The sequence below is a fragment of the Bos grunniens genome, chromosome 7 (assembly GCF_055505025.1).
Source record: "Bos grunniens cultivar Pamir isolate PY7600 chromosome 7, Bosgru_T2T1.0, whole genome shotgun sequence".
NCBI classification, from domain to species: domain Eukaryota; kingdom Metazoa; phylum Chordata; class Mammalia; order Artiodactyla; family Bovidae; genus Bos; species Bos grunniens.
In genome coordinates, this window is record NC_141171.1 from 36,037,442 (window position 1) to 36,059,128 (window position 21,687).

General features: G+C 38.1%; 1 protein-coding gene across 16 annotated transcripts in view; it reads left to right on the forward strand.

The window, feature by feature from the left end:
- Positions 1 to 21,687, forward strand: part of LOC147369033 (uncharacterized) — a 1,040,253-nt gene that overhangs the window by 953,048 nt on the left and 65,518 nt on the right. For 2 of the 16 annotated variants that reach the window (XR_015167189.1, XM_086410774.1), the window contains one exon: positions 14,528 to 14,980. The exons of the other annotated variants lie outside the window; for them this stretch is intronic. The gene's annotated coding sequence lies outside the window, so the exon portion shown is untranslated. Of the gene's footprint in view, positions 1 to 14,527; positions 14,981 to 21,687 lie in introns of those variants that run through there. 16 annotated transcript variants of the gene reach the window in all.

Consider the following 21,687-nt stretch of genomic DNA (forward strand, 5'->3'; position numbering starts at 1 on the left):
TTTAATCTTAGATATTATTATCCAAGGTTTTTGTTTCACAAATGTTACTTCCAAAATCAGTAAATTTCATTAGTATTATTTTATACATCTCTATCAATTTAAACTCATTCTTGATAATTTTTCTTAATTTGTAGACCTAGTTAAGAGTATAATTTTTCTTCCTCTTGACATTTTTACAAATTGCATCATAAGAAAATCCTGAGGGTAAGCTCTTGTTTTTTTAAGAAAGATATATTTTTGGATAAAACTTTATCTCATCTTTATTGTTGAATTATAGTTAAATGTTTTACAAATTATAAATTGAGGATATGCCCTCTCAGGAAACTGAGCACATTTTCCCACTGTGTGTGTGTGTGGTCATTGATTAGTCTGGTGTCTGACAAAATGATATCCCTTTCTAGTTAACCTGTTTTTTTCCTTTCAGTTGTTTTTAATGTCTTCTTTTTGACTCTGTGCTCTTTTGTTTCACTATTATGTATCCAAGTATGGATCTACTATTTATCGTGTTACCCATTTGTTATGCTCTTTGAATTTGTAACTTTATGTCTTTCATAAATAGGGGGAATTTCTCAGATGTTCTTTTTGCATGATTTTTCTACCCCATTCTCTGTTCGTTTCTTCTGGAAACAATTTCTAATTTAGACATGATTCTTTCCCTATTTCTCAGCCTCTTAAAAAAAATAGTTTTATTTATTTATTTTTGGCTGTGCTGGCTTTTCTCTGGTCGCAGCGCATGGTCTGCTCATCATGGTGGTTTCTCTCGTTGCGGAGCACAGGCTCTAGGGCACGTGGGCTTCAGCAGCTGTGGCAGGTGGGCTCAGTCGTTGCAGCTCCTGCACAGGCTCAACAGTTGTGGCACATGGGCTTAGTTGCTCTGTGGCATGTGGGATATTTCCAAATCAGGGATCAAATCTGTACCTCTTGCACTGACAGGTGGATTCTGCACCACTGAGTCACCAAGGAAGCCCAGCCTCTTTTCATTTCCATCTCTTTGTCTTTCTAGGCTCTTTTCTGAGTATTATTATTGATCATCATTATTATGATGTTCATGATGCTTGAAACATTGTTATGTTTTTGGTTTTACCCTTTTTTTAAGGTTTGATATTTAGTATGTCAATCGTCTGAATTTTTCTGACTTTTTTTTTATCTATACAGTCTCAATCCATGTGACTACTTTCATTGTTTTCAAAAATTGAGTTTCAATTTTAGATTTGAAGAAATTCTTTGAGGCTCAAAGTGTTCTGTGATTTTTATTTCTCTTTAGCCAGGAACTCTAGATCATTACCAAACTTGGACTCCTCTTCAGCTCTTTTTCTGGGACTCTTTGGGCCATTCTACTGCCATATATTTGAATCTTTAATCATGTGAACAGAGTTTTATTATGATTTCTAGAGGAGACATATATCTCATCCAAATTTCAGGCCAGACAGTCAGGTGTTTTTTTGTTTGTTTTCTTTTTTCAAACTAGCAGTGAGATAGAATTTTTTCCCAACCATCTTCACTGAGGGTAGCTTACGAAACATCTTATCTTCGTTTACCTTTTCAGTTTTAAGACTGAATGTTTCCTAACTCTTCAGGAGCTACTCCATGCACTTAAAGGGGTATTTATAATTGTATCCCAGTTTTTCTTGGTCTTTGGTAACTGGGGAATTTTCAGAATATTTAGTCTGGTGTTTAATTATAAATAGAGGTCAATATAATCATTCTCTATTTTGAAAACCATTTATGTTTATAAATTTGCCAACACCTGGACATTCAAATGTGTTTTAAATGAAAACACAATTAAACAAAGTATAGAAATATTTTTAAGATCCTCATAGGTTTGTTCTCTGAAGATTTTGCTTCTTTTTCCATGTGTCTTCAAGAAGCTAAGACTCCTTAAATAAGTTCAAGGTTAAAGAAAATAAACTGAAATAAATTAGGAAAAATGTCTGCAATGATTTCTATTTCACAGAATAAAAAAGCCCCTGGGAATATATCTAAATGCATGAGGTAGAGAATGAGGCTAGAAAGCTCTAACCTCAAAAGCGAAAAATTCCTAAGTTCTACAGGTAAACAAAAGCTGCTGCTGCTAAGTCGCTTCAGTCGTGTCTGACTCTGTGCGACCCCAGAGACGCCAGCCCACCAGGCTCCCCCGTCCCTGGGATTCTCCAGGCAAGAACACTGGAGTGGGTTGCCGTTTCCTTCTCCAATGCATGAAAGTGAAAAGTGAAAGTGAAGTTGCTCAGTCATGTTCAAAACAAAAGCTGGTACTTCTTATATTTGACTTTTGTAGCCCTGCATGCCCATTGGCATTTTAGAGCCTATTATGCTCTTCCCTTCTATACTGAACCCAGATAATGAAACGTGTTGTGGGACTAACCTGTCAACAATTAAGAAAAACACCCATTTTAAATGGTAGACGCTTCCTGTCCTCTATTACTGAACCAGCTTCTCTAGTCTCCAAACTTACTTTTCTTTCTAATAGCCTGGGCTTGGGTTGTTTATCTACTGTTTTGGTTGTTTATCTTCTGTGATAGTTGATTAAGGGCTTCCCTGATAGCTCAGTGGTAAAGAATCTACCTGCCAAGCAGGAGATATGGGTTTGATCCCTGCCTTGCGAAGATCCCATAGAGAAGGAAATGGCAATCTACTCTAGGATTCTTGCCTGGGAAATTACATGGACAGTAGAACCTGGTGGGCTGCAGTCCATGAGGTTGCAAGAGTGGAACCAAATTAGCAACAGACTTTTACTTTTTTCCATAGTTCTCTAAGTCTGTGAGTCTGTTTTGTAAATAAGTTTATCTACTTTTATTAGTAAGTCTTCCAAAACTAAAATTGGTTAAAGCATTGATGTTTTTAGCCTCTCTTTTTCCTCCCTCCCTCCCTCTTTCTCCATTACTTTCTCCCATCCCTCTACTTCTGTCTTTCATTTTCTTGCTTACTCTCCTTTTTCCTTGGGCAGATGGTGTTTATCCAGGAAGTAGATACAATAAAGAAATGAGGAGGGCATCAGTAGAAAGCAAATGATAACCACCGTCACTAACTATCTGATACCTTTGAAATTTTCCCCTAAACCCTAATGTTTACATAGAGCAACCATTATATTCTTGATTTTGTTCAATTTAATTTTGTCTTTAATATAGTTTATTTTTTAGAGCAGTCTTAAGATCATAGCAAAATTGAGGAGAACGTACAGATATTTCCCATGGAAACACTGCCCAACAAATGCCTCCTCCATTGTCAGTATCCCCCAGCAGAAAGTTACATCTGTTACAACTGATGAACCTTTACTGTCATTGTTATCACCCATGATGCGGTATATACTAGGGTTCATTCTTGGTATTGTACAGTCTATGAGTTTGGAGAAAACTGTAATGACATGTATGCACTATTACAGCGCCATACAGTGTAATTTCACTGCCCCCCAAATCCTTGTACCCCATATGTTCTTCCCAGCTTCCTTTGGCAAAACTGATCTTTTTAATGTCTCCATCACTTCACTTCAGTCAGTTAATCATGTCCAACTCTTTGCGACCCAATGGACTGCAGCACGCCAGGATTCCCTGTCCATAACCAACTGCCAGATCATGCTCAAACTCATGTCCATTGAATCAGTGATGCCATACAGCCATCTCATCCTCTGTCGTCCCCTTCTCCTCCTGCATTCAATCTTTCCCAGCATCAGGGTCTTTTCAAATGAGTCAGTTCATCGCATCAGGTCACCAAAGTATAGGAGTTTCAGCTTCAGCATCAGTGCTTCCAATGAATATCCAGGACTGATTTTCTTTAGGTTTGATTTCCTTGCAGTCCAAGGGACTCTCAAGAGTCTTCTCCAACACCACAGTTCAAAAGCATCAATTCTTCGGCATTCAGGTTTCTTTATGGTCTGATTCTCACATCCATACATGACTACTGGAAAAACCGTAGCTTTGACCAGACAGACATTTGTGGACTAAGTAATGTCTCTGCTTTTTAATATGCTGTCTAGATTGGTCATAGCTTTTCTTCCAAGAAGCAAGCATCTTTTAATTTCATGGCTTCAGTCACCATCTGTAGTGATTTTGGAGCCCAAGAGAATAAAGTCTCTCATTGTTTCCATTGTTTCCCCATCTATTTGCCATGAAGTAATGGGACCAGATGCTATAATCTCAGTTTTCTGAATGTTGAATTTTAAGCCAACATTTTCACTCTCCTCTTTCACTTTCATCAAGAGGCTCTCTAGTTCTTCTTCGATGTCTGCTATAAGGGTGGTGTCATTTGCATATCTGAGGTTATTGATATTTCTACTGTGAATCTTGATTCTAGCTTGTGCTTCATCCAGCCCAGCATTTTTCAAGATGTATTCTGCATATAAATTAAATAAGCAGGGTGACAATATACAGCCTTGATGGGCTACTTTTCCAATTTGGAACCAGTCTGTTGTCCCACAACCAGTTCTAACTGTTCCTTCTTGACCTACATGCAGATTTCTCAGGAGTCAGGTAAGGTGGTCTGGTATTCCTATCTCTTGAAGAATTTTCCACCGTTTATTGTGAGCCACACAGTCAAAGGCTTTGGCATAGTCAATAAAGTAGATGCATATGTTTTTCTGGAACTCTCTTGCTTTTTTGATGATCCAAAGGATGCTGGCAATTTTATCTCTGGTTCTTCTGCCTTTTCTAAATCCAGCTTGAACATCTGGAAGTTCACAGTTCACATACTGTTGAAGCCTGGCTTGGAGAATTTTGAGCATTACTGTACTAGCGTGTGAGATGAGTGCAATTGTGTGGTAGTTTGAGCATTTTTTGGCATTCCCTTTCTTCAGGATTAAAATGAAAACTGACCTTTTCCAGTCCTATGGCCACTGCTGAATATTCCAAATTTGCTGGCATATTGAATGCAGCATTTTATCAGCATCAACTTTTAGGATTTGTAATAGCTCAACTGGAATTCCATCACCTCCACTAGCTTTTTTCGTAGAGATGCTTCCTAAGGCCCACTTGACTTCACGTTCCAGGATGTCTAGCTCTAGGTGAGTGATCACACCATTGTGGTTATCTGGGTCATGTAGATCATTTTTGTTTAGTTCTTCTGTATATTCTTCCTACCTCTTCTTAATATCTTCTGATTCTGTTAGGTCCATACCATTTCTGCCCTTTATTGTGCCTATCTTTGCATGAAATGTTCCCTTTGTATCTCTAATTTTCTTGAAGAGATCTCTAGTCTTTCCCGTTCTTTTGTTTTTCTCTATTTATTTGCACTGATCATTGAGGAAGGCTTTCTTATCTTTCCTTGCTATTCTTTGGAATTCTGCATTTGTGTATACCTTTCTTTTTCTTTTTTGCCTTTAGCTTCTCTTCTTTTGTCAGCTATTTGTAAGGCCTCCTTACACAACCATTTTGCCTTTTTGCATTTCTTTTTCTTGGGGATGGTCTTGATCCCTTCCTCCTGTAAAATGTCACAAACCTCCATCCATAGTTCTTCAGGCACTCTATCATATGTAATTCCTTGAATCTGTTTGTTACTTCCACTGTATAATTTTAAGGGATTTGTTTTATATCATATCTGAATGATCTAGTGGTTTTCCCTACTTTCTTCTATTTAAGTCTGAATTTTGCAATAAGATGCTTGTGATTGGAGCCACAGTCAGCTCCTGGTCTTGTTTTTGCTGACTGTATAGAATTTCTCTGTCTTTGGCTGCAAAGAATATCATCAATCTGATTTCAGTATTGACCATCTGGTGATGTCCATGTGTAGAGTCTTCTCCTGTGTTGTTGGAAGAGGGTGTTTGCTATGACCAGTGCATTCTCTTGGCAAAACTCTGTTAGCCTTTGCCCTGCTTCTTTTTGTACTCCGAGGCCAAATTTGCCTGTTACTCCAGGTATCTCTTGACTTCCTACTTTTCCATTCCAATCCCTTATGATGATAAGGACATCTTTTTTTGGTGTTAGTTCTAGAAGATCTTGTAGGTCTTCATGGAACCATTCAACATCAGCTTCTTCAGCATTACTGGTTGGGCATAAACTTGGATTACTGTGATATTAAATGGTTTGCCTTGGAAACGGACAGAGATTATTCTGCCATTTTTGAGATTGCACCCAAGTACTGCATTTCAGACTCTTGTTGAGTATGAGGGCTACTCCATTTCTCCTAAGGGTTTCTTGCCCACAGTAGTAGATATAATGGTCATCTGAATTTAAATTTGCATATTGTGGTCCATTTTATTTCACTGTTTCCTAAAATGCTGATGTTCACTCTTGTCATCTCCTGTTTGATCACTTCCAATTTACCTTGATTCATGGACCTAACATTCCAGGTTCCTATGCAATGTTGTTCTTTACAGCATCGGATTTCACTTCCATCACCAGTCACATCCACAAGTGGGCATTGTTTTTGCTTTGGTTCCATCTTTTCATTCTTTCTGGATTTATTTCTCCACTCCTCCAGTAGACCACATTTTGTCAGAACTCTCCTCCATGACTCGTCCATTTGGGTGGCCCTACACAGCATGGCTCATAGTTTCATTGAGTTTTTCAAGGCTGTAGTCCATGTGATCAGTTTGGTTAGTTTTCTGTGATTGTGGTTTTCATTCTGTCTGTGCTCTGATGGAGAAGGAAAAGAGGTTTAAGGAAGCTTTCTGATGGGAAAGACTGACTGTGGGGGAAAATGTGTCCATAATATTGCCTTTTCTAAATGTCATGGAGTTGGAATAACTCAGTACAGAGCCTTTTCAGATTGGCTTCTTTCACTTAGTAATATGTATTTAAATTCCTTGCAGTCTTTTCATGGCTTGATAGCTGATTTCTTTTTAGTAGTCAGTGATATTCCATTGCTGGATGTACAATAGTTGTTTATCTGTCCACCTACTGAAGGATATCTTGATTGCTTCTGAGTTTTAGAAATTATAAATAAAACTGCTATAGACATTGATGTGCAGGTTTCTTTGTCTACATAAGTTTTCAACCCCTTTGGGTAAATACCAAGAAGGACAATTACTGGATCAAATGTCAAAAGTATTGTTTTTAGTTTTCTAAGAAATCACCAAACTGTCTTTCACAGGGGCACAGCAGTTTTATCTGTTACTCCAGATTCTCACTGGAAATTGATACTGTCAGTGTTGTGGCTTTTCTCTACTCTAACAAGTGTGCAGTGGTATCTCATTGCTGCTTTAATTGACATTTCCCTGATAACACATGATGTTCATATGCTTATTGTCCACCTTTCCTTTTTTTTTTTTTTTTTGATGAGGTATCTGTTAATTGATCTATATATTCATCAATTTTTTTCTGGTTGAGTTTTAAGAGTTCTTTATCTATTTTGGATACCACGTTTTAGAAGTATTTTTCTACCAGTCTATGGATTGTTCCTTGTTCTCTTGACATTGTCTTTCAAAAAGTGGAAATCTTAAATTTTAAGGTTTTAAGTTTAAATTTTAATTTAAATTAAATAATAATTTTAATTTAAATTTTAAGTCCAGTTTATTAAGTCTTTCTCTTTTATGGTTCATGACTTTGGTGTTGTATCTAAAAAGTCATTGTCAAGCCTAAGGTCACTTGGATTTTCTATGTTATCTTCTAGGAGATGTATACTTTACATTTAAGTCTGTGATTCATTTTGAGTTAACCTTTGTAATGGATTTAAGGTCTGTGCTAGATCCCTTTTTTCTGAACATGTATGTTCACTTCCAATTGCAATCTATAGCTGTCCATCCTATCCCATGGATTGATGGTGTTTTTGAATTCAACTATGTTGCTACTGATTTTTCTGCACCCTGGATCTGTCCATTTCTGATAGAAGGAGGTTGAGGTCTCCACCTGTGATGGTGGACTCATGTATTTCTCTTGGTGATTCCATCAATTTTGCCCTATGTACTATATTGGGATGCCCATTGTTAGTGCACATGTACCTAAGGATTGTTACGTCTCTTTGGAGAATTGACCTCTTTATAAGTATATAATGCTCTTATTTATTCCTGATACATTCCTGGTTCTGAAGTCTACTCCTTCTGAAACTAATATAGTTTACTTCCACTTTCTTTTCATCAGTATCATCCATTCACTTACCTGTGTGTTTATATTTAAAGTAAATTTCTTATAAACAATGTATAGTTGGGTCTTGCTGTTTAATCCATTTTTGAGGATCTTTGTCTTAACTGATACACTTAGACTACTCATGTTCAAAGTGATTAGAGTTGAATTAATATCTACCATGTTTGTTAACTGTTTTTTATTTGTTGCTTTTACTCTTTGTTCCTTTTTTTTTTGTCTTCCACTCTATTCCTGCCTTTTGAGGTTTTACTTGAACATTTTATATTATTTCATTTTCTCTCATTTCTTAGTATGTGGATTATGTCCTTTTCACTTTTCTCCTGGTTGCCCCACAGTTTGCAATAATGAATCTAAGTCCACTTTTGTATCACCCTGTATCACTGCATAAAGTGAAAGTGAAGTCGCTCAGTCGTGTCTGACACCTTGCGACCTCATGGACTGTAGCCTACCAGGCTTCTCCATCCATGGGATTTTCCAGGCAAGAGTACTGGAGTGGGTTGCCTTTTCCCTTCCCCAGGGGATCTTCCCGGCCTAGGGATTGAACCCAGGTCTCCCACATTGCAGGCAAATGCTTCACTCTCTGAGCCACCAGGGAAGCCCTGGTATTCCTGCATAGATAGTATGAATTCCTTATACAGACATACCTCAGAGATAAAGCAGTTTCAGTTCCAGACCACTGTAATAAGGCAAATCTCATAATAAAGTAAGCCACACAAACTTTTGGTTTCACAGTGTATATAAAAGTGATGTTTATACTGTAGTCTATTAAGTGTGCAATACTATGTCTAAAAATGTACATACCTTAATTTAAAATATTTTATTGCTAAAAATTCCAGCCATCATTTGAGCCTTCAGCACATCATAATCTTCTTGTAATACTAATATTAAAGATCACTGATCTCAGATCACCATAACAAATATAATTATATTTTGAGAATTACCAAAATGGGGAGTTGGTGATGGACAGGGAGGCCTGGTGTGCTGCGATTCATGGGGTCGCAAATAGTCGGACACGACTGAGTGACTGAACTGAACTGACAGTCAAAAAGTGAGCAAAAGTTATTGGAAGAATGCTGCTAATAGACTTGTTTAATGCACAGTTGCTAAAATTCTTCAGTTTGTAAGAAAAAATATATATATTAATGGCAAAAATGTCAAGGATGCCTGTAAGGGTAAAATACTCCTAATGTTTCCTCTTATTCCTCATATCACTGCTGTCATTCATTTTACTTTATACATTAGAATAAGTAAGCAGGGATGTGTGCACACACTTATATCATACATAAGTATACACAATCAGATATATTGTTTATTATTATTTTGCAAACATTGTTCCTTGTTATATAAACTAAAAATAAGAAAAATAACAGGTTTTATTTTATCTTCACTTATTTTTGGGGGGGCTTCCCTGGTGGCTTGGACAGAAAAGAATCTTCTTGCAATGCAGAAGACCTGGGTTTTATCCCTGGGTTGGGAAGATCCCCTGAAGGAAGAGATAGCAACCAACTCCAGTATCTTTGCCTGGAGAATTCCATGGACAGAGGAGCCTGGTGGGTTACAGTCCATGGGATCACAAAGAGTCAGACACGACTGAGCAACTTCACATCATTCACTTCATACTTTATCACTGGAGAGGGAAATGGCAACCCACCCCAGTATTCTTGCCTGGAGAATCCCATGCTGTGTCCAGTCTACTAACAAGCCCATCAAAGACATTCTTCATTTCTATTAAAGATTTTTGATCACTAGCATTTATATTTGGTTCTATCTTAGAATTTCTATCTCACTACTTACATAGTCTTTGTATTCTTACAGGCTGTCTACTTTATCTCTTCGAGCTCTTCCCAAAGTAATCATAATTATTTTCAATTCTTCATCTGATATTTCCAACATTTATGCTATATTTGATTCTGAGGCTTACTTTGCCTTTTCATATTGCATTTTCTACTTTAGTGTGTCTTGTAATTTTTTTCTCATAGTTAGACCTCATGTACTGGGTAAAAAGAAGTAGTATAAATAGGCCTTTAATAATATTGTCGTAAGGTGTGTGTGTGTGTGAGTGGCTGTGCATTTTATAGTTCTATGATTAGGTCTTTCAGTGAGCCCTTGCCTCTGGGCTATGAACCTCACACATGCTTCTCAGGTTTTGCCTTTTTTTTTTTTTTTTTTTAAATTTTTCCCTCCCCTTGATAGAATGTCTGGAGTTAGGTATTTCTTGTCCCATAGGTTAGTTAGGCTCTGATAAATCCCCAGCAGGTTAAACTCTAGCTAAATAGTTTCTCTTGAGGGAAGATGTTAAAAACAGAATGCTTATGGAGAGATTTCTCTCTTGAGAGTCACTGTGAAAGCCTGGTCGAGCTGCAGGAATTAAACCTGACCCCATTGTTGGGGATTCTGATGACAGAGTCCTATTAGAAATTCCACCTCTCAGGCTTGCCCACACTGAGCCCCCAGCAGTCTCAATCACAGCTCACAGGTTCCTACCTCAGCACTGGTTCCAAGAAAGGTTTCTGTTCTGGTTTGGGTTGTGATTTTTTGTATTGGCCTGTCAGTTTCTCTGATTCAGGGGGCAGCACTTTGCTTTGTGACCTCACTTCTCTTATGGATCTAAGAAGTTTTTGACTTTCACTTTATTCAACTTTTTAGTTGTTGTTAAGATGGAGTGATGAATTCTAAACCCCTAACATTCTGTACAGAAAACTGGAACTTATCACTGATTCTTCAACATCCCCTCCGTTCAAGCCCCTTTCCATGAAATGTTGCAGTTCATCCTATCAAGACTGAATATATTTCCAGGTCCCTAGACTTGTATTCGGAGAAGGCAATGGCACCCCACTCCAGTACTTTTGCCTGGAAAATCCCATGGATGGAGGAGCCTGGTAGGCTGCAATCTATGGGGTCGCTAAGAGTCAGACACGACTGAGCGACTTTGCTTTCACTTTTCACTTTCATGCATTGGAGAAGGAGATGGCAACCCACTCCAGTGTTCTTGCCTGGAGAATCCCAGGGACCGGGGAGCCTGGTGGCTGCCATCTATGGGGTCGCACAGAGTCGGACACGACTGAAGTGACTTAGCATAGCATAGCATAGACTTGTGTTTGGTCATAAGACTGACTTTTTCACTGTAATGTGTGAAAGAAACTCAACCAAAGCATTGTTAAAATAATTCCTTATGCAAAATTGCCAGGCATGCAAAGTTTTCTTCAGAGCATTCTAACTTAAGCAGGGAGAAGAAACCATTTTATGAGGCTTTAACATACAGGGACCAATCAAAGTTCAGTTAGGCTTAGAAGGAAAGAGTAGCCAAAGCATAGCTAATTTTAGAAATGAGAATTGAAGAATTATTCTTGTGGATTTGTACCCATTGGTCAGGCTGTATGGAGTTTAAATAACTCTGCAGTATTTGTTTACACATGGGAAGAAGCCGGGGTCAGGGTTAGTAGTTTAAGGGGAAGTCCCACTTGGTAGTAGGCATATTTTCTCATTTAGAAGATAATTGTTAGTCTAACTCTCATGCTGGGAAAATATTTATTTGGTGAATAGCTGGCATAACGTATATTTATTTTGGTCTAAACAATCATACTATTCCAATGAAGTTCATTTTAACATGAAGATATTTTTTAAATGTGTAATATGTTGAGACACTTATAAAGACATGGTCTGTAAGTGTCCAGTAAGTCTATTTTAACTCAATTAAAATCTAAGAAACTTAATTTATTTCACTGAATCCCACCGAATCATTGCTAACATGGAAAGTTTGCATAAATAAAAATATATTAGAAAGGCTTTTGAAAAAAATACATGTATCCAATCAAATACATTAGGAAATGCACATCTCTGAGCTCCTGGGACTTACCCTGCTCTTTCCTTTCCACATGTGAACCCCTGCCTCCTCCAGGCTCCACTCCCACCCCATCCCGTGGCGTTCTGGACCACCACCTCCTCATCTTTCAGATCTCGGACCCCACGTCACTCTTGTACTCTCTGTACTCCTGATGCACCTTAGGTTCTCCCATGAATGTACTTCAGGGCCTTTAAAGCTACTTCCTGTTCATTGTTAGGCACATTTACATATTCAAGAGCAACTAAATTGAAGTTTAAGGTTTAACACGTCATGTTGACTATTTATTTCTAGTGTCATAGCACTAGGATTTAGCCTTTTGGAATTCTAGCTTACTGTATTAAGTTTCCTTTATTAGATGTTACTGTTAATAGGCACTGAGTTTAATTTTTACTTCTTTTGCCTACAAGGCTTTCAAAATAAAAGTTCAAGTGGTCTAGGATGAGTGAATGTCATCCAGGTTAAAAACAGCTTTAATCCTTGCTTACATCTGGTGTTTCTGCTTCCATTTTAGTTTCATCTTAGAAATTTCTTTTTATCTTTTTCTGTTACTCCTGCTTTTCAGAAAAATGTAAAAAAGTATTCCATATGGTAGTTTAAATTATTTTTGGTGAGGGAAGGGCGATATGAATAACAGTGATTATCAGAATGCACAAACTCCTTTACACTCTCTCTCATACCAGCAAATTTCTAAATTTACAACATTAGTACTTTATATTCAGGAAAACTAAACATAGTTAACCTTTACGTTGAAAGGTGGATGAAGGCTTATTAGCCCATCTTACTGTTTGAGTAAGCTTCCTGCACTTAGAGCTCTTAGTGACTTCTATTTGTAGTTCTTTTGAGGATCTTGTTGAGTTTAGGTATGTTCTTACTTGTAATATTATTGCTTGAGTGATAGGAGTAATTCTGTTCCTTTTTGTATAATCAGAGCAAGTCCTACAACTCTCAGGAAACGCTGCTGACATCTCACATGTATGAGAATGTGGTTAGAGATGGGTGCATTAAAGTGGGATGCCTACAACTAGGTGGAGTGAACATCATTGCAGGAAAATAGTAAATACGTATTACAGTACAGGAAGAGAATAGCATAAACTGGAATTTATAAACTCATTCTCCATTCATTCAGTACCACAGATTTCACACTAAAAAAAGATCATACTTCCTGATTTGAAGTGAAAAGTAGAATCAAAAGATTAGAGTGGCAGAGTTTGCCTGAATTTGGTATCAAAAATGGTAAAAAATAGAAGATAGGGGGAAACCGTAAATCTGGCTAAGAGCATGGTTGCTACAGGGCAGCACCTGGTGGGTGTGATTCTGGCGCCCCTGGAAGACCATTCAATAATGAAGAAACAGCAAACATTTGGAGGTAGGAGGGAAGGGTAAGTGAAAATTATGGGACCAAGATGAGGGGACATATTTATCAAGAGCCTGACTTCCACAGGCCAGATATCCTACTAGATGCTAGGGTTATATAGTAAGTGAAACCTGTTTCCCACCTTCATAAAATTCCAGTCTAACATAGGAGATATTCATGAAATAATTAAGGGTGAGCATGCTACAAAGGAAACATGTATTTCCTGGCATGGACTAGGAGGATTATTTAAGTAGTCTCAAACTATTTTTACTACAAAATTTCATGTCACTCTAACTTTATCATTGATTGCATGGGTTTTAATATCCTAAAGAGTCTCATTTTTGATCCTTTACTAAAGATGCATTGAATGGTTGTATATGAATTCACTTTCAGAAGGCAGCATAGCTTCTGAACTTTTGGCTCATGTCACTAAAATGAACTTAATATATTTTCTTTTAGCACAACATATACAAACCCACAGAAAATTTACTAAATTCATTTGGAACATCCATAATCCAATTTAGGAAAGTAGTGCTTGTTTTTTACTAAGGTATCCAATCAAATTATATACTCTACCCCAGATTCAGCTCACTTAGGCTTTTTAGAATGTTTCTCTTAGAATCCATTTGTGCTATTTATGGTAGACATTTCATGCCAGGAAGTAGGGTGGAAAGAAATCAAAAGAGATGAAAGAAACATTTTTTCTCGTCTAATTAACTGAATTTACAAATAGTTTCATGATGGTCTGATGTGATCTAGTCCCTTTTGTTAGGTAACCAATGGACACAGAATTCGCCAGTGTGATGAGGTTCTTGTCTAAGTACTGGTGATTTTCTTATCAACACCCTGTTGACAGAACCCTAACAGGTCTCAGGTTGCCCATGATCTATGATCTGGCTGTTATGAGGATGCAAAATGTACTTTCTAAACTCAGGAGGTCATGAGGCAATGGTGGGCAGAGTTATTTTGTTGGAGTACATGGACCCATTTCTTAGAAAGCTACAGATGCTTTGGGAAAGACCCTAGATTTGCTTCCTGAAAACTTTTCTTGTGTTCGTTCAGATAGTAAGGGATATTGAGGAAAATCGGTGTGATCAATTTTCCCATATGTCTTTTCATAAATATGACTTCTATTTTCTTGCTGATAACTTTTACATATAAGAATTTATATGATATGCATGCCTAGATGATACACAGAAGCACACATACATTAAAAACAAAGTCACTTCATTTTGTTTATGGTTTCCTTTGCTATGTAAAAGCTTTTGCATTTAACTAGGTCTCATTTATTTATTTTTGTTTTTACTTTCATTACTTTAGGAGGTGGATCCTAAAGGAGAGTCCTGTGATTTACATCAAAGAGCACTCTGCCTATGCTTTCCTCTAAGAGTTTTATAGTATCCAGCATTACATTTAGGCCTATGATATATTTTGAGTTTATTTTTATGTATGGTTTTAGAGGATATTCTAGTTTGATTCTTTGCAAGTAGCTGTGCAGTTTTCCCAGCACCACATTGAAGAGACTGTCTTTTCTTGATTGTATAGTTTTGCCCTCTTTGTCATAGATTAACTGACCATAGGTGGGTGAGTTTACTCCTGGGTTTTTTATTCTGTTCCATTGATTATATTTGTTTTTGTGCAAGTACCATCCTGTCTTGATTATTGTAGATTTGTAGTATAGTCTGAAATCTGGGACCTTGATTCCTCCAACACATTTATCCGCCCGCGCCCCCCAACCCCCTCACCCCAAGGTGGCTGTGGCTATTCAAGGTCTTTGTGTTCCAAAACAAATTAAACTTTTTTTTTTTTTGCTTTAGTTCTGTGAAAAATACCATTGGTAATTTGATAGAGGTTGCACTGAATCTGTATATTGCCTTGGAAAGTATAGTCATTTTGAAAATATTTGTTTTTTCCATTACAAGAACATGGGTATATCTCTCCATCTCTTCATTTCATCTTTGATTTCTTTTATTAGTATCTTATAGTTTTTGGAGTATAGGTTTCTTTGTCTTCATTCAGTTCAGTCACTCAGTCATGTCCAACACTTTGCGACCCCATGGACTGCAGCACGCCAGGCCTCCTTGTCCATCACCAACTCAAAGCTTACTCAAACTCATGTCCATCGAGTCGGTGATGCCATCCAACTATCTCATCCTCTGTCATCTCCTTCTCCTCCTGCCTTCAATCTTTCCCAGCATCAGGGTCTTTTCAAATGAGTCAGCTCTTCACATCAGGTGGCCAAAGTATTGGAGCTTCAGCTTCAGCATCAGTCCTTCCAATGAATATTCAGGACTGATTTCCCTTAGGATGGACTGGTTGATTCTCCTTGCAGTCCAAGGGACTCAAGAGTCTTCAACACCACAGTTCAAAAGCATCAATTCTTTAGGGCCTAGCTTTCTTTACAGTCCAACTCTCACATCCATACATGACTACTGGAAAAACCATAGCTTTGCCTAGACAGACCTTTGTTGGCAAAGTAATGTCTCTGCTTTTTAATATGCTGTCTAGGTTGGTCATTGGAGAAGGCAATGGCAACCCACTCCATTACTCTTGCCTGGAAAATCCCATGGACAGAGGAGCCTGGTAGGCTGCAGTCCATGGGGTCTCTAGGAGTCGGACACGACTGAGCGACTTCACTTTCACTTTTCACTTTCATGCATTGGAGAAGGAAATGGCAACCCACTCCAGTATTCTTGCCTGGAGGATCCCAGGGACAGGGGAGCCTGGTGGGCTGCCGTCTATGGGGTCACATGGAGTCAGACACGACTGAAGCGACTTAGCAGCAGGTTGGTCAAAGCTTTGATCAATGCAAAGAAATAGAGGAAAACAATAGAATGGGAAGATTAGAGCTCTTTTCAAGAAAATTAGAGATATCAAGGAAACATTTCATGCAAAGATGGGCACAATAACAGATAGAAATGATGTGGACCTAACAGAAGCAGAAGACATTAAGAAGAGGTGGCAAAAATACACAGAAGAACTATACAGAAAAGATCTTCATAACCCAGATAAACACAATGGTATGATCATTCCCCTAGAACCAGACATCCTGGAATGTGAAGTCAAGTGGGCCTTAGGAAGCATCACTACAACAAATCTAGAGGACATGATGACATTCCAGCTGAGCTATTTCAAATCCTAGAAGATGATGCTGTTAAAGTGCTGCACTCAATATGCCAGCAAATTTGGAAAGGACTGGAAAAGGTCAGTTCTCATTCCAATCCCAAAGAAAAGCAATGCCAAAGAAGTTCAAAGTACCACACAATTGCACTCATCTCACACACTAGCACAGTAATGGTCAAAATCCTCCAAGCCAGGCTTCAACAGTATGTGAGTCGTGAACTTCCAGATGTTCAAGCTGGATTTAGAAAAGGCAGAGGAAACAAATTGCCATCTGTTGGATCATAGAAAAAGAGAGGTCCAGAAAAACATTTACTTCTGCTTCATTGACTATGCCAAAGTCTTTGACTGTGTGGATCACTACAAACTGTCGAAAATTCTTAAAGAGATGGGAATACCAGACCACCTTACCTGCCTCCTGACATATCTGCATGCAGGTCAGGAAGCAACAGTAGAACTGGACGTGGAACAACAGACTGGTTCCAAATCAGGAAAGGAGTACCTCAAGGCTGTATATTGTCACCCTGCTTATTAACTTCTACGCAGAGTACATCATAGGTAATCCCGGGCTGGATGAAGCACAAGCTGGAATCAAGATTGCCGAGAGAAATATCAATAACTTCAGATATGCAAATGACACCACCCTTATAGCAGAAAGTGAAGAAATAAAGAGCCTCTTGATGAAAGTGAAAGAGGAGAGTGAAAAAGTTGGCTTAAAACTCAACATTCAGAAAACTAATATCGTGGCAAGCAGTCCCATCACTTCATGGGAAATAGATGGGGAAACTGTGGAAACAGAGAGACACTTTATTTTGGGGAGCTCCAAAATCACTGCAGATGTGACTACAACCATGAAATTAAGAGACACTTGCTCTTTGGAAGAAAAGCTATGATCAAAGTAGACAGACCCATGTTAACTCTTCTCTATTCCCACTGCATACTCATAAGTATAAAATATCCTTCTGACTTCCTGCATAGTGACACTCTTCTGTTGGAGCACTGGAAGTGATTTTACTTTCTGCATGCTGCTGCTGCTGCTGCTGAGTCACTTCAGTCGTGTCCGACTCTGTGCAACCCCATGGACTGCAGCCTACCAGGCTTCTCTGTCCATGGGATTCTCCAGGCAAGAACACTGGAGTGGGTTGCCATTTCCTTCTCCATCTGCACGCTAGACAAAGGCATTAAACTTAATGCAGAAGGCTAAGACTGGCATAAGTTCCACAGTCATTAGGTCAAACCTTGGCAGATCCAATGCCTCTGCAAAGCTCTGTCTTCAAGCACGCATGGAGCACAGTTAGTAGTCAAGGGAGTTAGCAGAGGGCCTAAGAGGCACCCCACATACTTCTTGTTTTCTTCCTTGTCAAATAACCAAAGAGGAAATGTACCTCTTTTCATTAGGGTTATTACATCTGATTACAACACATACTGAGGGCTGATATTTGAAACTTGTAATAAACATACCCTTAGGATATTAACACTGAGCAAGATAAAAAATATATGTATGGCATATGTTAGTAGCATATTACAGGTCCACTCAAATAAAAGTTTGAGTACATTTGAAAATGTTCATTAGAAATTTACATAAATATACTATCTGCTGTGCTGTTTTAAGAAAATAACACAAATGATAACTTACTAAAAAAAATGTGTATTAGTCAATTTTGAAATTCAGACATGTAACTTAACAGGCATCCTTCATACATTAAATACTATTAATTATATATTTAACATCCTATAGAGACTTATTTTAAATACAAAGTAGCTCTTTGGATGCTGAATTATGTATTTTTAGAGTTGTGTGATAACACATGCTATGCTATGCTATGCTATGCTAAGTCACTTCAGTCGTGTCCGACTCTGTGCGACCCCATAGACAGCAGCCCACCAGGCTCTCCTGTCCCTGGGATTCTCCAGGCAAGAACACTGGAGTGGGTTGCCATTTCCTTCTCCAATGGTGTGATAACATGGATGGATATATACTTTGCTGTAGAATATTGAGTAGTTAGAATTGAGTGACCCATCACAGAACTACATGCAGAGTATAAATATAAACTGATAGTATTTAGATATATATCTTTTCATTGGTGAGAGTGTCTTCCAAAGAGGTCTTCTGACCTTATTATTTCCTTCATGCCTACACATGCTATTACAATACTGATCCTTGGGTTCAGAAGATCCACTGGAGAAGGAAATGGCAGCCTACTCCAGTATTCTTGCCTGGGAAATCCCATGACAGAGGATCCTGGTGGGCTACTGTTCTTGGGGTTGCAAGGAGTCAGACATGACTTAGAGACTAAACAACAACAATAACAATAGAATAAAAACTGGTATTATTCAGGGAATATGCAGCTGACTTAAGATCAAACTGTGAGTCTTGGGCCAGAAATTAGGCTTCCAAATCACTCAAATCTCAGATCACATAAATTTCCTCACTGTGTTTTGTTTATTCAATATGCACGGCCTCTGCTCAAGCCCTTTACTTTAGGCCATTTCGGTATTTCCTTCTGAAGCCCTCACCATGCACAAGAGAGAACTCAGCACACAAACTCTGCTTGCTCTTTTGGATAATTCTCAGCTGATGTGACCAAGAATTATAATCTGCTTTTAATGGCTTTATACATTTTGTTTAGTCTAAAATTCTTTATTGAGAATGTCATTATGAAAATGGCCAGAACATTCCAAAATAAAGGTGTGCTGCTGCTGCTGCTAAGTCGCTTCAGTTGTGTCCAACTCTGTGCAACCCCATAGACAGAAGCCCACCAGGCTCCCCCGTCCCTGGGATTCTCCAGGCAAGAACACTGGAGTGGGTTGCCATTTCCTTCTCCAATGCATGAAAGTGAAAAGTGAAAATGAAGTCGCTCAGTCGTGTCTGACTCCTAGCGACCCCATGGACTGCAGCCTAACAGGCTCCTCCATCCATGGGATTTTCCAGGCAAAAGTACTAGAGTGGGGTGCCATTGTAGGACACCGCAAAAACTTAGATTCTAATACATTTTATCCATTCAGGTCTTAGTTTACATGTGTAGAAATAACTTGCATGATTATCAAAGTTGTCTCTGAGGATTAAATATGAATGCATTTATAAGTATTTGGACATCGTGGTTATTTTTAGCTCTTGATCAGAAATTGCCACTGCCACAAAATGAGCTCTTTCCTTTATTCTGTAATTTGAGAAACTATAGACAGATGCTCAAAGTATTTTTAAAATGAATGCATTTCTCAGGCCTTTACTCTAGATTAAGCTGCTCCAGCTGCTGCTCTTGTACCTGCCACTGATTTATCCAAATCCTTTCTCTTATATTTAAATATTAGGAATTTGCCTATTTTAATGGTAAATGCCAGCTGCTACAGAAAGCTTTTTTTAACCCCTCCAGCTGGATGGCGTAAATTGATTCAGTATGTATGTTGAGAATTTATATTGTGCCTGACCCTGTGTCAGGGCTGTGTATTCTTTTTTTGATCTCCCTTAGTATGTTTTCTGTGCTTTTTTTAGGAAACATGTCCTGCTCTCCCTCAAATTATTTACTAAAGCATGTGTCTCCTTTCTTACTGTAGTGCATGAGCTTCTAAAAGTCACAGTTAGTACTTAATTTATGTTTGTATTTACCAAAATCTCTTTTACAGTACTTCACAATGAATCCTTAATAGGAAGCTCTTGAATGTATCAATGAATGAATAGATAAATGAATGTAATTCCTTAGCTTCATTTTTCTTGATATTTCTGCCTCCAAGCATAGCTCTTTTTTTATTCTTTTTTCAACATATTAGAGTGACACTCTTAAAATGTAGATTAGTCATGTGCAGTCATGTGCAATACACAATTATTTGTTTACTAAGGTCATTTTTATAATTAAAATAAGTTTCCTCTCACTTTTCTGACAATGTCCTCTTTCAGGCTTTTCTTTATTAGTCTGATCTTTAAATGTAAATGTTTCTTAGGGTTCTACTTTTTGGAATTACATTCTCTTGTTTCCCCCATACTTCTTTGAGAGGTTTCACTCATTCCCATTTTCAATTATACTTATTTAAGAATAAACTTCAAATCTCTCATTCAGATCCAGATTCTTCTCCTAAATCTTCTGTTTATCCCATTCCCTATAGCTCAAGATCACTTGGATGACCCAAGGAACATCCTATTCAATATGTCTAACTCATCATCTCTGATACCTACTGCAGCTCCACATTGGTTTTCCTTTTTGAAATTTATTCTGCAATAAAATGATACATGGAGCTGCCAGTCAGTTGCCCACGACAGATTCCTGGGCACTGTTCTAACTCTGGATTTTCCCTTTTCTGCTATTAACACTGATATATTACTATGTCTCTGGAATCTACTCACCTCACTCTACTCTCAATGACACTTTACTGCTTGCAGCTGTTATCGTTTCTTTCAAATACTGCATTAATATCTACTAACTACAGTATGGTATTCCTCTGTGATAGACCCTGATCTCCTATCATGTACCCCATTAGAGCCAAGGAAATGTTCCTCAAGATAAAATCTGATGATGAAGATCCTCTGCTTAAAAGTCTACCACAGAGCCCCTACTGTGCTTAGAATAGCATCCAAACCCATTTATGATGTTTACAAGGTCCTTTGTAATCTACTATCTATTCACTTCTCATCTTCTCTCTTCACCAGTTTCCCCTAAGTGTGCTCACAATTTAGTTCCTGGAACACATTTTGCTCTCTCCTTTCCACATGTGAACCCCTGGCTGCTCCAGCTTCACTCCCACCCAATAGGGGTGCTGGAATACCCCTCCTCGTCTTTCAGATCTTAGAGCCCATGTCACTCTCGCACTCTGTGTATTCCCAAAAAAGTACTTCTTGTTCATTATTTCCCACATTCGTGTGCTCTTCACTGAATCTTAGCTCTGTCTTTTATATTTACATTGAAAAGTTTCTCTTAAGACACTAAACGGTACTGCGTGATGGTTAACATTTCATTGCATCTGCAGATACATTTGTGTTGTTACTTGCTCAATTCATATGATTATATATATATATATATGAAATAATTTTTAAAACAGATTCTTTATGATCTCATATTGGGCTTGTGCATACTACTTAATGATTAGTTGTGGTTAGCATCAAATACATAGCTTATAATTTCAGTAGGTCACCATTTAATATTTTGGAAAAGGGCATTTTTAAAATGATGAGAGATATACCAACTAAGGAAATAGCACTTCATTTCTGCCAAAATTTTCTTAGATCCTGAGAATAATGTGTGTGTGTGTGCTCAGTTGCTCAGTTGTATCTGACTCTTTGTGACCTCATGGACTGTCGCCCACCAGGCTCCTCAGCCCATGGAATTTCCCAGGCAAGAATACTGGAGTGGGTTCCCATTTCCTTCTCC